The following is a 14,236-nucleotide window of genomic DNA, read 5'->3' on the forward strand; positions in this document are numbered from 1 at the left end:
CTCCCACCTCGGCCTCCTGAAGTACTGGGATTATAGGTGTGAGCCACCACTCCTGGCCCAGGAGATTTTTTTTTATTTGCCTTTTTCTTTTTTCCAGTGAAGATCTTTGATTTTGGGATACTTGTCTCAAAAGTAAGATAATACAGAATAGTAGAAATAGCACTGTACAGAAAGTCAAGAGACCTAGGGTTTAGTTCAGTAATGCTGTGAACTATATGATATTAGACCTCATCTTCCTTATCTATTAAATGTGGAGGGGTGATTAAATTGTGTCAAAGCAGATCAGGTTTTGTGGGGACCAAAACTTACATGCTATAGGAACCTTCCTTGAAAAAAGGAATATAAAATCTTGGCTGCAAAATTATTAATAGTTATGAAACTGAATACTCACGTAAAATTAGAAATAAAATCACAATACATTTTTGAAAGATGAAAAATACTATAAAATCACAGAATCCAGATAAATAATATATTTTTATTAACTGCCTGACACAACCCTATATTACTTTTTCCCTATATCTTTCAGGCTGTATATTCCAATTTCCTCTTCATATGTTAATGACTTTTTTTCTTTTCTTTTCTTTTCTTTTCTTTTCTTTTCTGGACGAGGTCTTGCTCTGTCACCCAGGCTGAAGTGCCATGATGCAACCTTGGCTCACTGCAACCTCTGCCTCCTGGGATCAAGCAATTCTCCTGCCTCAGCCTCCCGAGTAGCTAAGACTACAAGTGCATGTCACCACACCCGGCTAATTTTTGTACTTTTTTAGTAGAGATAGGATTTCACCATATTGACCTGGCTGGTCTTGAACTCCTGAACTCAGGTGATCCACCCGCCTCAGCCTCCCAAAGTGCTGGGATTACAGGCGTGAGCTACCATGCCTGGCCTATTAATGACTTTTGTAATACTATCTTTTTTAGAGGGAATGGAAAGATAATTCAGTCTTTCCCCAGCACACATTCCCAGTGCTGAGTGTCCTAGGACATATGTGTGTCATGAAATAGTCTGTAATCTTACATCTTTGTGATATTATGTCTGGTGAATTGGCCCAGTGGGCAGTGGGAGTATTCCTAGAACCCATTCTTTTATTGGGACCACTGGAAATAACAACCGTACCTGAAATGACTGTGATACCCATAAATTTAATTCACTAAACTCAAGCTAAAGGTATATCCATCTCAACTTCCCCTTAGCCAGATCAACAGTGATACCCACAGCTTCTCCAGTGCCTCCAGCATGAGGGAGACTGTGAAAGATGGAAATTGGAATACAAAGAAACTGTGGTCTTTACCAATAGTGGTTATAATAACTTACTTTTGGAATGTTTTTAAAAGTATGACCATGTGAGTAAATTGCCTGGACCTCTCCCAGGGCCTCAAAGGGGCCAATGCTAGTGAGAGACCCTAAAGTTTAAACTTTATTAAATTCACGATTAATCCATGTCTGAGTAGAGAATTTCGAAGACCTCTTTAAACTCCATAATTTTGTGAATTTGTTTTGTCTTAGTATATTTTAATGAGAATCTAGTGGAAACAGTGTATAGGAGAAGTAGGAGAATTTTTTCAAGTAGGCAGGGAAAAAGTAAAAGCAGCTCTATTCTCAGATATCACTAGAGTTATATTGGTTTTCATTTGTTCTCTCAGGGATTATTTTTTCTGTTATCCACAGTCTTCTTGATCTTCCAAATCCACTGTCCCAAATATTCAATCCTTCTTCAGAAATGAGGAAATTAAGACAGAAATATTATATATATATTTATATATATATATTTAAAACCTTATTGTAAAATATACTGGCTGTCTGAGTGTTAAAAGGGAATAGATTAATAGAATAGAAAAATTCACACAGGCATAAGGCAGTTTGGGAGTGGGATATGGTTAATGAAAGTACAAAGGAGTTATAATTTGTTGACTTAGAAGTCTTAGATAAAGTAGTATTCTATTGTAAGGAATTTACAGGAAATTGATACAGGACATAGGTGGGATCGAAGGAGCCCTTTGAAGGGAATAATTTATACTTCCACTTTCAGATCTTCTGGATGTGACTATGGCATATCCAGACTTTGAGCATCTTTAGGGACAAAGATGGAATCTAAGAAGTGCTCAAAAAACTCACTGAATGAAATGATTGGATATATTAGAGTTTGTTAACCAGAAATCAAGTGAACAGATTATTTTAACCAAACAATTCCCAAATGTCTTAAAATTCTAAATATATTTTTATACAAAGGTAAAATTTGCCTTATGAGCAAGAAGACAATTTCACAAAACATATGTGAATCATGGAAACAAAGACAGCAATTTGAAAGATGAAATGTCTTGAGATGATGCATTCTCACATGAACTGCAAGCTTGGAATCACAGCAGCAACTTTTGAGATTCTGTAAAGCTGCAAAATTGGAAAATTATGGATTGAAATATATACTGTCCAGATAATGCTTTATTAGTCATTTATTTATTGAACCCTTACTGAGTAGTAAGTCCTGGTGATAAAAGTGACAAAGGACAGGCTTATAATCTAACAGAGACTGAAGTATAATCTCTGCATTGGTACAGAAGAGAAATAGAAAATATAAAGTAGAATATAACAAAGGTTATCAGCAGAGTCCTGAAAGATCTTCTGTGCATTTATGCCTGTAATGGGTACATCTCAGTGGTAGCGTCAAAGACATACGATGCAAAACTCTTGCTGTGTTTCAGTGCAATTTACAATGTCAACGGGAAGATAGGCTCAACTCCTATAAATACCAGAGAACAATACAAACAGTCTATAATGAAATCATCTCCTAATTCCATGTTCATTACTTCACTCATTCATGCCTTCAAGCACTCCATGTTTGTGAAGTGCTTACTACCTGCCAGCCACTTGACTAGTCATGGTGACAAGTGATGAACGTGAGTCAGAATTTGTAACCTAGCAGAGAAGATGGACTTTAAACAAATAATGCCAGTGTGTAATGAGTGTCATAGTTGGGGAAAACACAGGAAGGGAACACAAAGACCAGGGGATCAAACCTGCTCTAGGCCTCCCTGAGGAAGTGAAATGTTAACCAGGAAATGGGCCGTCTCCTGGTTTCCAACAGTAACTCCCAGAAGACACTCTACCTAGTAGGTCCTTTCCAAGTGTTCCAGGTCCCCATTTTAATATAGTTCATGTTCCAATTGCAAAACTCCTGTGAATCCTGGCTTTTTACATTGCAGTAAGCAAACTTTGATGAGGAGTGCAAATCTTCCTTTCTTTTCTAATGGGCACTATCCCTATTAAAAATTCACCAAAATTTTAATATCTTTTTTCAAATTAAATAATATCACTCTATTATCTAACATTTAGCATTTCACACTTAGCCCCCCACTCTGCTGAGTTCCATTTTTGTGTGCAAGTGATATGTGTGCACCTTCTAATAAGTATATCTATATTATCTGTCTTAAGACAGTAAAGTACTCGATGATAATCATCATATTTCTAATCTATATTCTGTAATCCCCACCATCCTCATGGTAGTGATAATCATCATAGATATAGTAATAGAAGCAACCACTATCATTTACTGAGTACTTAGCATGTGCCAATAATTATTCAATAACCTACGTACATTATTTTGCCTAATATTTATTAAAAAATCTATGAAATTATTATTATTATCCTCATTTTACATGTGATTTATAGGAATTGAAAGTTTGGTCAGAGTCACACAAGGTAGAGCTCTGATTTGAACCCGGATCTGCTTGATGCCTCCAGCATTTACAGTGTTATATAAAATCATGCTTTGGCATGATTCAGTTAGTCATTTTTATAAATATTCTCTGAACTAATTATCTCTGTTGGGTTATAAAACTATAAGGTCCACTAGAGTAAATCTCTCGTACACTCACCAAATATAGCTCACTGGACACCTATTGAAATAAATGCTATGAACATAAAGACCCATATCCATTATTCTCTATTCTAGTATTTTATTACCTACTGGCATATTATGCTAAAAAAAATTTTGGGTGATCTTTGGATAAGAAAAATACGTTTGTTGGCACTCAAGTCAAAATTCCAAATGTTCTGAGATATAAGTCTGAAGATCCCTAAGCACTTGGCTAGTCATGGAGATGAAGTGATGGACGTGATAAAGATAAAGCTGATAAAATTAACAAGGGTAGAAGAAGGAGGTGCCGTTGGTGCTGTCACATGAATATAAAGGCAAGTACAGGTCTAATGCAATGAGCTGGGGTTAGAGTCTCTAGAAATAAGATGAATAAACTCGTTTCCACATAACCTGCCAGCAAATTCAAGATGTTCATATCAACCTGTCCTATCCACAGCCTCCTCCAAATAAATCTTTCTGCTGGTGGCCTTGTTCTAAATAATCATGCTCTGTACTATGTGAGTCAACCAAGGAATAGACACTTGACTCAAATACAGTCATTCTGTAACCTAGCCATCCATCTGTATGGACTAGCTCAAGATGATAATCTGAGCCAATCAGATTCCTTTCTTGGAATTTGGCATCAGGAAACTGTGATACTAAGCCAGTTGGCAGCAAAGTCAGATTGTAAGAGGATGTCATGAACCATATGCAAACTAAAACGAAGAAGGAACAGAACGGATAGGAAGTAAAGGGTGAGGAAGCTGGGAGGGGCAGGAGGATGGGGCAAGACACAGAAAGAGAGCAGAGACGCTTAAGACGCTGGTATTCAGAGTTCCTTCAGTCCTGGCGCCTTTCCACTTCCAGTCCTCGTGTATCTTTGTAATAATTTCCTTCACTGATCTCATCTCCTCCCACTGCTGATTTTGTGAAGTAACTTAATTCTGTTTCTTTCAACCAAAAGAGACTGATGGAAATAATCTTCCTTCATTTCAATGTCAGGCACTTATACATATGAAATATTACCCTTAGTTCTCATTAGTAAATGGATGTGAAAGTCAGGACATTCCAAAAGAAAGAACTAGAACTTACTGAGCCAGAAAACCCCCGTTTCAGTTTTTACACAGAAAAATTCTTACAGTCTATGTTTCACTAAGAATGTTTGCTGTGCAAAAACCTCAAACTTTTTAGAACCTTTTTTTGTTTCAAGTTAGAGAACAGCAATCAGTAATCTGTTACCCAGAGTGCTTCTCCTCCCCAGGTTTCAGGTTAAAGTGATTCTAGTATGTCTATGCTGTCAGCTGCCTACACAGAAAACCGAGAGGCAAAGGCTTTCTCCCTTTCCACACATTATCCTTCCTTCAGACTTAAGGGCCTCCAGGTCCGGTTTAATGATTTCCCAGAGTTTATGAACGAAAAAGAAAAACAAAGCAATAAAAACAAAAATCAAAGTTAAATTTCCTCAAAAGCTTTTAAGAAGGAAGTTGTCAGGACAAAAATAAAGGGAATGACGGCACTTTATGTCAGGAGGCAAATTAAATATCACTGTGGTAGCCTCTGTGGGGTGGATATAAAGGGGACCAGGTGTATACTAGGAGGTCATTTAGTTTTGGAAGTGTAAACATGTGTAAATGTTTTAATTTCACTCAACTTGCCAGAGGTAGAATGTCCCTGGACAACTAACTGATATGTTTCTTTAGGGTCAATTGCTAACTTTAGAGGAGACTCAGCTGATCACAGTAGAGCTGGACTGTTCTGGTCTTCCATTCCTGTGTATCATATTTCTCATCTCTGCGGGAGCCACTGCTCCTTCCTTTCCTTTCTAAATGCATCTCTCTCTCTCTCTCTCTCGCTCTCTCGCTCTCTCGCTCTCTCTCTGCCTCTCTCTCTCTCCCTAGTTTATCCTGGACTCATGCTGAGCTCAGCAACCCCTGAACTCATTTTCTATCTGATATGTGAAGTAGTTCTGAGGCTTCACTAAACCTTTGGAAAATAAAGGAGGTACTTCGCTCTGCCATCTTTCAGGTGTGGTAAAGAAAACGTCCTCCCTGGGCAGTACTAGAAGGGCTGTGGTTGTGCCGGCCTTGCTCTTGATGAGATCGCACTGCTGTTATTTCTGTACATACCAGACCTGTCACTTCGCATTTTCCATTCTCAGTGAAGACATGAACATCTAGGCATTCCAGTTGTCTATGGGGAACTCGAGGGTCCGGGAATGGACGCAAATGGAAACATTCTCATTATGCAAGCGTAACTAGCTGTGTCCTAAAATGTATTGCCTAAGACTTCTATAAGGGTAAAATTGAAAATTTTCTGTTATTTTTTTACCTCAATATTGTATAATCTAGTCACTGTTCAAAAACTCTTCAAACTTCACTTTTCATTACTTTATAGGGTTTTTTTTTTTTGGTGAGGAGTAAATAAAAGACATATGTAAAGCACTTAGAACAGTGTCTCTCCTATCATGAGTATTCAGTAAATGGTAGCTATTTGTATTATTTTTTAAAAGTTGCATACAAAAACAATATATTTTTTAAATATCGATCAAAATGTACTCAAATTTGAATGTTTGGGGTTCCCTAGTACCATTTAACAAGACAGCTTGTTTTGATTTAAAAGGGCCTCAAGTGCTTGGTACCACTCAGGCTTTAGCATTAAACATCTTTATTGCACTTGTGTTTGCAAAGTACATTTTTGTCTTCTGTTAGTCTATCCAGTCACATTCTAAGGAAACTTAGCATCAGTGATACTGTTGAATAATGAAGAAGCTAGGGTCATGGAGAAATTAAATGGCACGAATGTATTCTTCATTCTAACCTCTCTCTAAATGAAGAAAGATGATTTCTAAAATGTGGCTTTATGTATGTATGCAGGTGAGTGTATGTGTACATACATACACACACATACACACACACACACACAGACACACACAGACACATACACACATACACACACACAGATACACACACATACACACACACATACACACACACAGACACACACACAGACACACATACACACACATACACACATACACACACAGATACACACATACACACACACACATACACACAGATACACACAGACACACACATAGACACACACATACACATACACACACACATACACATACACACACACACATACACACACACAGACACACACAGACACACACAGACACACACATACACACAGACACACACACATACACACATACACACATACACAGACACACATACACACATACACACACATACACACACACATACACACACGTATATATACCTTTATGTGTCCTGCTTTCAATGAATTCTTTTTTTTCTAAGCTAAAGACCATCCTTTAAGTTTTTAACTGAAAAATAACAGTTTGCCAGTTAATGAAAAGGAAATATTACTCCCATTGAAGAACTGGAACTCTAAGGTAGAGTTCTTTGGAATACTTCAAGAGCTTTGTCTACTAGCTTATCTAATGATTTCTACTTTGACTCTGCAGGAAGCAATTACCTTTTGTGATATGAAGAAAATGTGAAAGATAATATGCCCAGTATATTCTGTATGACTCAAGGAATAATCCACACAAATTATAAATAAGTCTGGTTTTTATAAATATGGGGCCAGGCTGAGAGTCGCCTTGGTGGTAAATAGCTAACAGTATTTAAGCATGTTCCGAGCACCACAGTTCTTCTTCTGCAGGGTCTTCCTTGCCTCTTACCATTGCCTTCTGTCTGTAGAAGCCTTTTCTAAGTCTGGCTTAGTCATCAAGCAAAATGCCTTATTTATTTCTGGTTGTTTACAAAACCATAGACACATCCTACAGAATATTTATACTGTTGTCTATCAAAGCATTCACCGGAAGAAGAGAAAAGCAATTCCTCCACTAAAAATATTGTGGCCTATGAATTATGAGAGCGCATGAAAAAGTCCTGCTTTGCCAGGTCATAAGCAAATGATTTTGTTCTCTTGAGTTAATGATGCAATTTGTTTAGGCTGATTTCGCCTTCCTCAGATGTCATAAACCCAATTTCTGCCTTTCACCTATAGTCCTCAGCTCATTGTGCAGTGACAGCTCAGGCAAGAGGGCGGAAGCAACGTCTGAGTTCAGTCCTCCTAAGAATATTGAGAAGAGTTTCTCTCTTTTTCAGAGAACTAGGGGGTATATTTAGCCACACAAGTATAAGTTTCTAGATAGGGAGGGTAACCGAGAGGGGTAACATTCTTCTGAGTGGAAAAAGCAAAGGAAAGGTAGATGCTTTATGTGTGGGTGTCACAGTTTCCACAGCCCTGGTGCTTCCCACAGTAGCTCTGGAATGAAGACCAGCAGTCCGTTCCCCCACATAAGGCAACAACCCAAGGTGAGCAGAGGCTGGAGCCATACCCTGCCAGCTCTGAGCCAGCTCGTCATTTTGTTCTCTTTGCCTTTTGCCTTCAGGGCTCCAGCAACATCGTTTGACCCCATTCTGGAGTAAGATTAGGTGAATTCGTCAGAGCCCATGGATCAGCACTGGTGACACAAAGTCAGAAGAGCTAACGTGTCACTGGGACCCGGGGCTCTGAGGAATAAGCAGTTTCAACGATGTTACGTGATTTCAAGGCCTTTTCATGTCTCTTGCTATGGCCCTGTCACATATATCTGATCTACTTCCAATTTTTCATGTCCCAGTCTCCCAATCCTTTTATTAATCTGCTTCTTTCTAAACCATCTGCCCTACTTCCTGCCACCTTCTAACTAGAGCAAACTGCTAAACCTAGGACCTTTGCTCTATTGTTAAATTCTCCTCAAAAGTCACCCAAATTATCCTGGTAGCAAAGTAGAAGAGTTTAAAAATATTTTTGCAGTAAAAAACCTCGAGATGACTTACCTACATATATCCTGGTTGCCACCCATGGTTCATGCTCCTGCCAGAGGGAAGTTACGGGTGGGATTTTCCTCCACACACTTTGGTCATCCTGCGTTTCATGCCGCCCATCATTAACCAGCTATGGTTTAAGCAGATGAAAGCAAGTGTCCTTGTGGAGTGCTAATGGAGACATTGGTGGCGTTCACATGGCTGAGAACTTGCAGCTCATCTCTGGCCCCACCCATGAATTGAATTCCAACCCCAGAATGTTCTTCTGAAAGAAAGACCATTTTCATTGCTAGACTCTAAGCTTCATGAGGGCACGCACTGTGTCTGGATTCTGTTCATTCATGTATTTGAGGTGACATAGAATGAAGCTTCACCTATTGTAGGTGAGTCTTTGTTAATTTAAATTCATACCTGATGAAGTTATGACTCTAGCACAGCACGAAGTTCTTTTCCATTAAATAGCACAATGTCAACTGGATATGACAGGGTAGAGTTTAATGTGCTAATTTAAATACACAGAAAGGAAAAGATCATTATATCCATCATGTGCCTTTGAATAAACATTAGTTTATAAGGGCTGTAAATGTATCTCAGAGAACAGGATTAGGAGCAAAGTAGAATAAGTAAAACTTAAGGAAGATCTCAAACACGAAAGGTAGCGGGTCAAGATAAAATGCATTTTTTTTTAATTATAGAGATGCAAAATTGATAAAGAGTTCTCTGCTTAACTGAAATACTAAGTATTTTTCTCAGGACCTTAGCACCATTATTCCTCAATAAAGTAAAATAAATAAAATAAGTGATTTAGACTAGATAAGATCCTTCTAAATTTAAAAGGGAGATTATGATTGTAAATGATCAAAAATATGTGAAATATAAATTAAACTGAGAACTTTATTCTTTCTTTTGGGAATGGGTCTAAGCCTGGAACAAAGGATCTTAATCTAAAACACCATACTGCTTTGGATCTTTGAATTTCCTAAAACTGTGCAAACATTTTGTATATATATTTTTCCTGAGGAGTAAGAATCTGCAGTTTTCATCAAATTCCCAAAGGGGACCCAAAAACCTTAGAGTATAATCTTTTAAGTTGTCTCTTTATCAGATTTGGCAGATCACTTTGAATGTGTCAGGTATCATGCTAAACATTTATATGTAATAACTCATTTAACCCTAACTTCATAATACCATTGCTTTTCTAAGAAGTAAGTTAACATTCTCAAATTCATACAGCTGATACGTGGTGGTGCTGGGATACCAACTCAGGCTGAATCAAAATGCCCTGCTTTTATATATTACATAGAGCTATCTTCCTTTTGAGTAGACAGAACATTTGCCAAGAACCAGAGGCTTTCAGTCTTAGCCATCATTTTCCATTTAAATCATCCTTATATAGTAGCGGCCTCCTAAGGATCCGAAAGCCTTACTACGATCAAGAGGCATTCTGCCGTGGAACAAGCCCTCTAAAGCACAGAGGCAGCCCTCTCCAGACTGGGCCCCTCAGGTTTTTTCCATTGTAAAACTAGTCTGCAGTAAGCATAATTTTGTCTCAACTGTCTATTCTAGACTCAAGTCTGGCCACATGGCACAAATGGACAACCCATACATTTGGAGAAACTCCGAGAAATCCATCCCAAGCACTGAATGGTCCTGGCCCTATTTCAAAATTTTACTAACGTTGCACAAATTGTGATTCCAGACACGTTATACCTTGCTCCCCAGGATAATGGAAGGCACAAAAGAGGCAGAAATTAAAATGTCAGTCCAGCTGGGTACACAACGTGGGCCAACAATGACAATGGAACCCATCGCCTCCTAGGTCACCTGAGGGTGGTACATCTGTGCTTTCTGTAAAAGAGTTGACAAAGTAATCCAGAGCCGTTTTCTTGATGTTCCTTAACTCACTGTAAATACAGTGTGCTACTTAACAATAGCAACTAAGATTTGACAAGCAACAGGAAACATTTTTAAAAATAGGTGAAAAGCTGAGATCAGAATTCCCGTGAACTTTGTAATTCAGCTACCACTGCCATTATTCAGGAGCAAAATCATTTGAAATATATGATGGAGGCTGGAGTGGCAAGTAAGATAAAGCATGCTATTCTCTGCCCAGGAAAAGAGTGAGGATCATCCAAACCTTTTTATTAACTTCAAATTCTGAAGGTTGAGTCATATGCCATGTCACTGCAGATAGAAAAAAGAATATCCACAGCACAGGTGACACCTGAGAGGTCATACACCCTGGGGAAAAAGCCGAAAGCATCAATCTGAGAAAAATAAGTGAAACTCAGGACCCACATCAGAACTATGGATGACGTAGGGATTGAAGGGGTGTGGGATTCGAGACATTGGTAATATCCTCACTTTTCTCCCTGTTTGTTCTTTACAACCCCAACCACTGACAGAAGCCACTTGTTTGACCTGAACTAATCCGTTATGTTTTCTGTGCCTCTGAAGGAGCCGATTTCCGTGTCTGCTGTGTTACAGTGGTGTCTTTGCTGAGTTTGAAACTGGATACTCCAAGCAAGTAGATGCCTTTTCTTCAGATATACCAGGAAAAACAACCTGAAATTACTTCAGCAAAAATAACCTTTCTGCCATCTTCATCAAGTTAGCATGGAAAACTGATACTTAGTCATGGAGGAGCTTGATTAAACTGTTTCACTTTGTCATTTTACATCTTGATACAGTAATATGGATACAGGTTATTTTCTTGCAATACTTCTCACCTTCTTTGCAATTGTGTTTTTGCTCGGCTGCCTTCTCCTCGAGATTATATGCTTCATGAGGACAGTTTTTCTCATCATTATATCCTCAATATCATAACGTTTTGGAAGAAAATGAATAAAGAAAGTCCATGCAAAAAAGTCATCTGGTCTTTGTCACAGGAATAGTGAATTCTTATCAGGTTAATCAAATATGAGTTGCATTACTCAAGAGTTTATAATAACCAGTGGTTGTAAACTGAATTTTTATCATGTATTATGTGTAAATGTAATGTTGAATGTAGTTGTAAGTTTCAGGATAGGAATTAGTGTTCAGGCTGCAGTAGGCAACTGCTACTTTTGTCATTCTTTGGGTAACTCTTAGCCAGCTTGGGTCTGCGAAATTGCCCCCTGCTTTGCACTCAGCCCTGTCCTTGTTCTAGGAGTCTCCTCCCCGAGATGCAGCGGGTCTAGCATTAGCATGTGATCCTCTGTTCCTCCAGGGAACAGCCCCCGCTGCGGTCATGAGGCTTTGTGCATCCATACACTCAGCTGCTCTTGTCAGAGGAGCCCCTGAGTGGGAGGCTGTCCTTTGCTTTGAGGAGAAATGTGCTGGACCTGTGGGGCTCATACACTGAAGCCACACAGGGAAAGGTGGGAGTGGGGAGGAAGAAAAAGAGACAGAGGGTCCCAATGACACCATTAGAGGCTTTAAAAAACCCACAACTTTCTGTCATTTGCCACAAAAAAACACTAGTACAGAGACTATGTTATGTTACTTAGTTTTTATATTTTTAAAATAAAGAGCTCATTTAGATGGCTCTTAGTGGAAGTGAAGTTTGGTAGGTCTTGGTGTTATCAGGAAATGTGTTGTATTATTGGACTAAAATCTGCTGACCTAGATACAATGTTCCAGCTTCTGAAGCTACAGGACTCAAATTCCTGTAATCTCTCTTCCACCTGGCAACTTCACGTGAAGACAGAACTTAGGTCTCATTTTACTCATTCTTTCATTCAGTAAATATTTACTGAGTGCCTACTATGTGCAGACACATTTTCTTCTCCAGGCTGTATGTTTAGACCATTCTTTAAACCATTTCTCATGTCACAGATATTCTGGACCAATACCACTGCTCTTTCCTTAGAAGGACTCCCCTGTGTCAAATCATCCTTTTTAAAAATATGGAACAGAGCATGATAGCATTAATTCATTTGTGTTACACATTTCTTAGATCCTAACCAAGTGCGAGGCATGAAGATAGCAAGGATGAATGAGATACGGTTTTGTGATCGAAGGACTCACTGCCCGGAAGGAGGAGGCGGCCGTGTAAATAGGCCAGTCGAGCACAGGCAGCTGTAACAGACCCTAAATGAGAAAGCAGCCAACTCTTCTTGGAGAGGGGAATCCCTGAAGGGAGGGAAGTCAGGAGAGGAATGTAGACCTTTGACAGGCGGATGGAAGTGGGAGAAGGTATCCCAGGAAGAGTCAGTGGCCTGAGCAGAGACAGGAGGAATGGATCAGCCTAGTGAGTCCAGGGAACTGCAGAGGCTTTCCTAGGGCAGAAATGTGAAATGTGAGATAAGGGTATAGAAGAGGTGGAACTGGAGAACTGGGGATGAGCTCATGATAGAGCCTTGAATGCCGAGCCTTGAATGCCAAGCCAATGCCTTGATGACCTTGGATTTTTTTTTCTACAAGTTGACAGGGCACATCTAACGTTTTTAAAGAAGGGGGACAACATGATTGAGTTTATATTTTAGAATGATACTTTGAAAGTGTGCGACCCATGGACTGGACCTCTAGGAAACTGAAGCAGAAAATCCAGCTGGGAGACTAGATTATCTGGATGAGAGGTACCAAGAAATGCCACTCTGGCAATAGCTGTGAGGATGGAAAGCTGGGGATGGTTTAAAGGCAGTGAAGATGAGAGGCCAGGCTGTGCAACAGGCCTTTGCTGCTCAAAGTGGGTCAGGTGACCAGTAGCATCCGAAGCACCTGGAAGCTTGCAAGAAATGCAGGTCCTCAGGGTCCACCCCAGACACATTGAATCAGAAGCTGCAGGTGAAAAAGATCCCCAGATCATTCACAGGTACATGAAGGTCTGAGAAACACTGACCCAGGTGCTTGGCATACAATGGTGAAGACACAAGACAGCTGATGTTCCTGCCTTCCTGGAGGTTCCACTCCAGCAGGAAGGCAGGTTTGAAACAATAATTAACCCTGAATGGTGGCTTGCATTGAATAATGATTGTGATCAGTGCTGGAGAAGTGGGAGAGCACGTAATAGAGGGACTCAGCCTGGGCTGTGGGCTCAGGGGAGGTTAAAAAGACAAGCAGAGGTGAAGCAGGTTAAACAGCTGGAAAGTGTATGTGCATGTGTGTGCGTGTGAGAGGCTGCAAGGAGTGCTCCGTGAAAAGAGACTGGCACTTGTGCAGACTGGAAGGAATTGAAAGAGTGGTAGCAGTGGGTGAGCCAGGAAGAGGGCAGTGCAAAGTGGGGCTTGAGGTCAAGCGGGGAGGTGGTCCCACCTTCTAAATCATGCAAACGGTAGCAGGGGGTGAGCCAGGAAGAGGGCAGTGCGAAGTGGGGCTTGAGGTCAAGCGGGGAGGTGGTCCCACCTTCTAAATCATGCAAACGATTTTGATTTTTATCTTAAGAAGAAAATGGGAGGAGAAAGCCCAGAGCAGTGTAGAAAGACTGTACATGAGAGAAAAACTGAAACAGCCTTCTCTGGTGGTTCTGACCACAGCCCGTTCATTAGCGGAGCCTGTTCCTTTGGGCATTCTTAGTTTTGACTGTTTCAGAAAGATATATTGAGTACATACTCTGTT

The sequence above is a fragment of the Aotus nancymaae genome, unplaced genomic scaffold (genome assembly GCF_030222135.1).
Source record: "Aotus nancymaae isolate 86718 unplaced genomic scaffold, 86718_ANA_hifiasm-v0.15.2.pri h1tg000012l, whole genome shotgun sequence".
In the NCBI taxonomy this organism is placed as follows: domain Eukaryota; kingdom Metazoa; phylum Chordata; class Mammalia; order Primates; family Aotidae; genus Aotus; species Aotus nancymaae.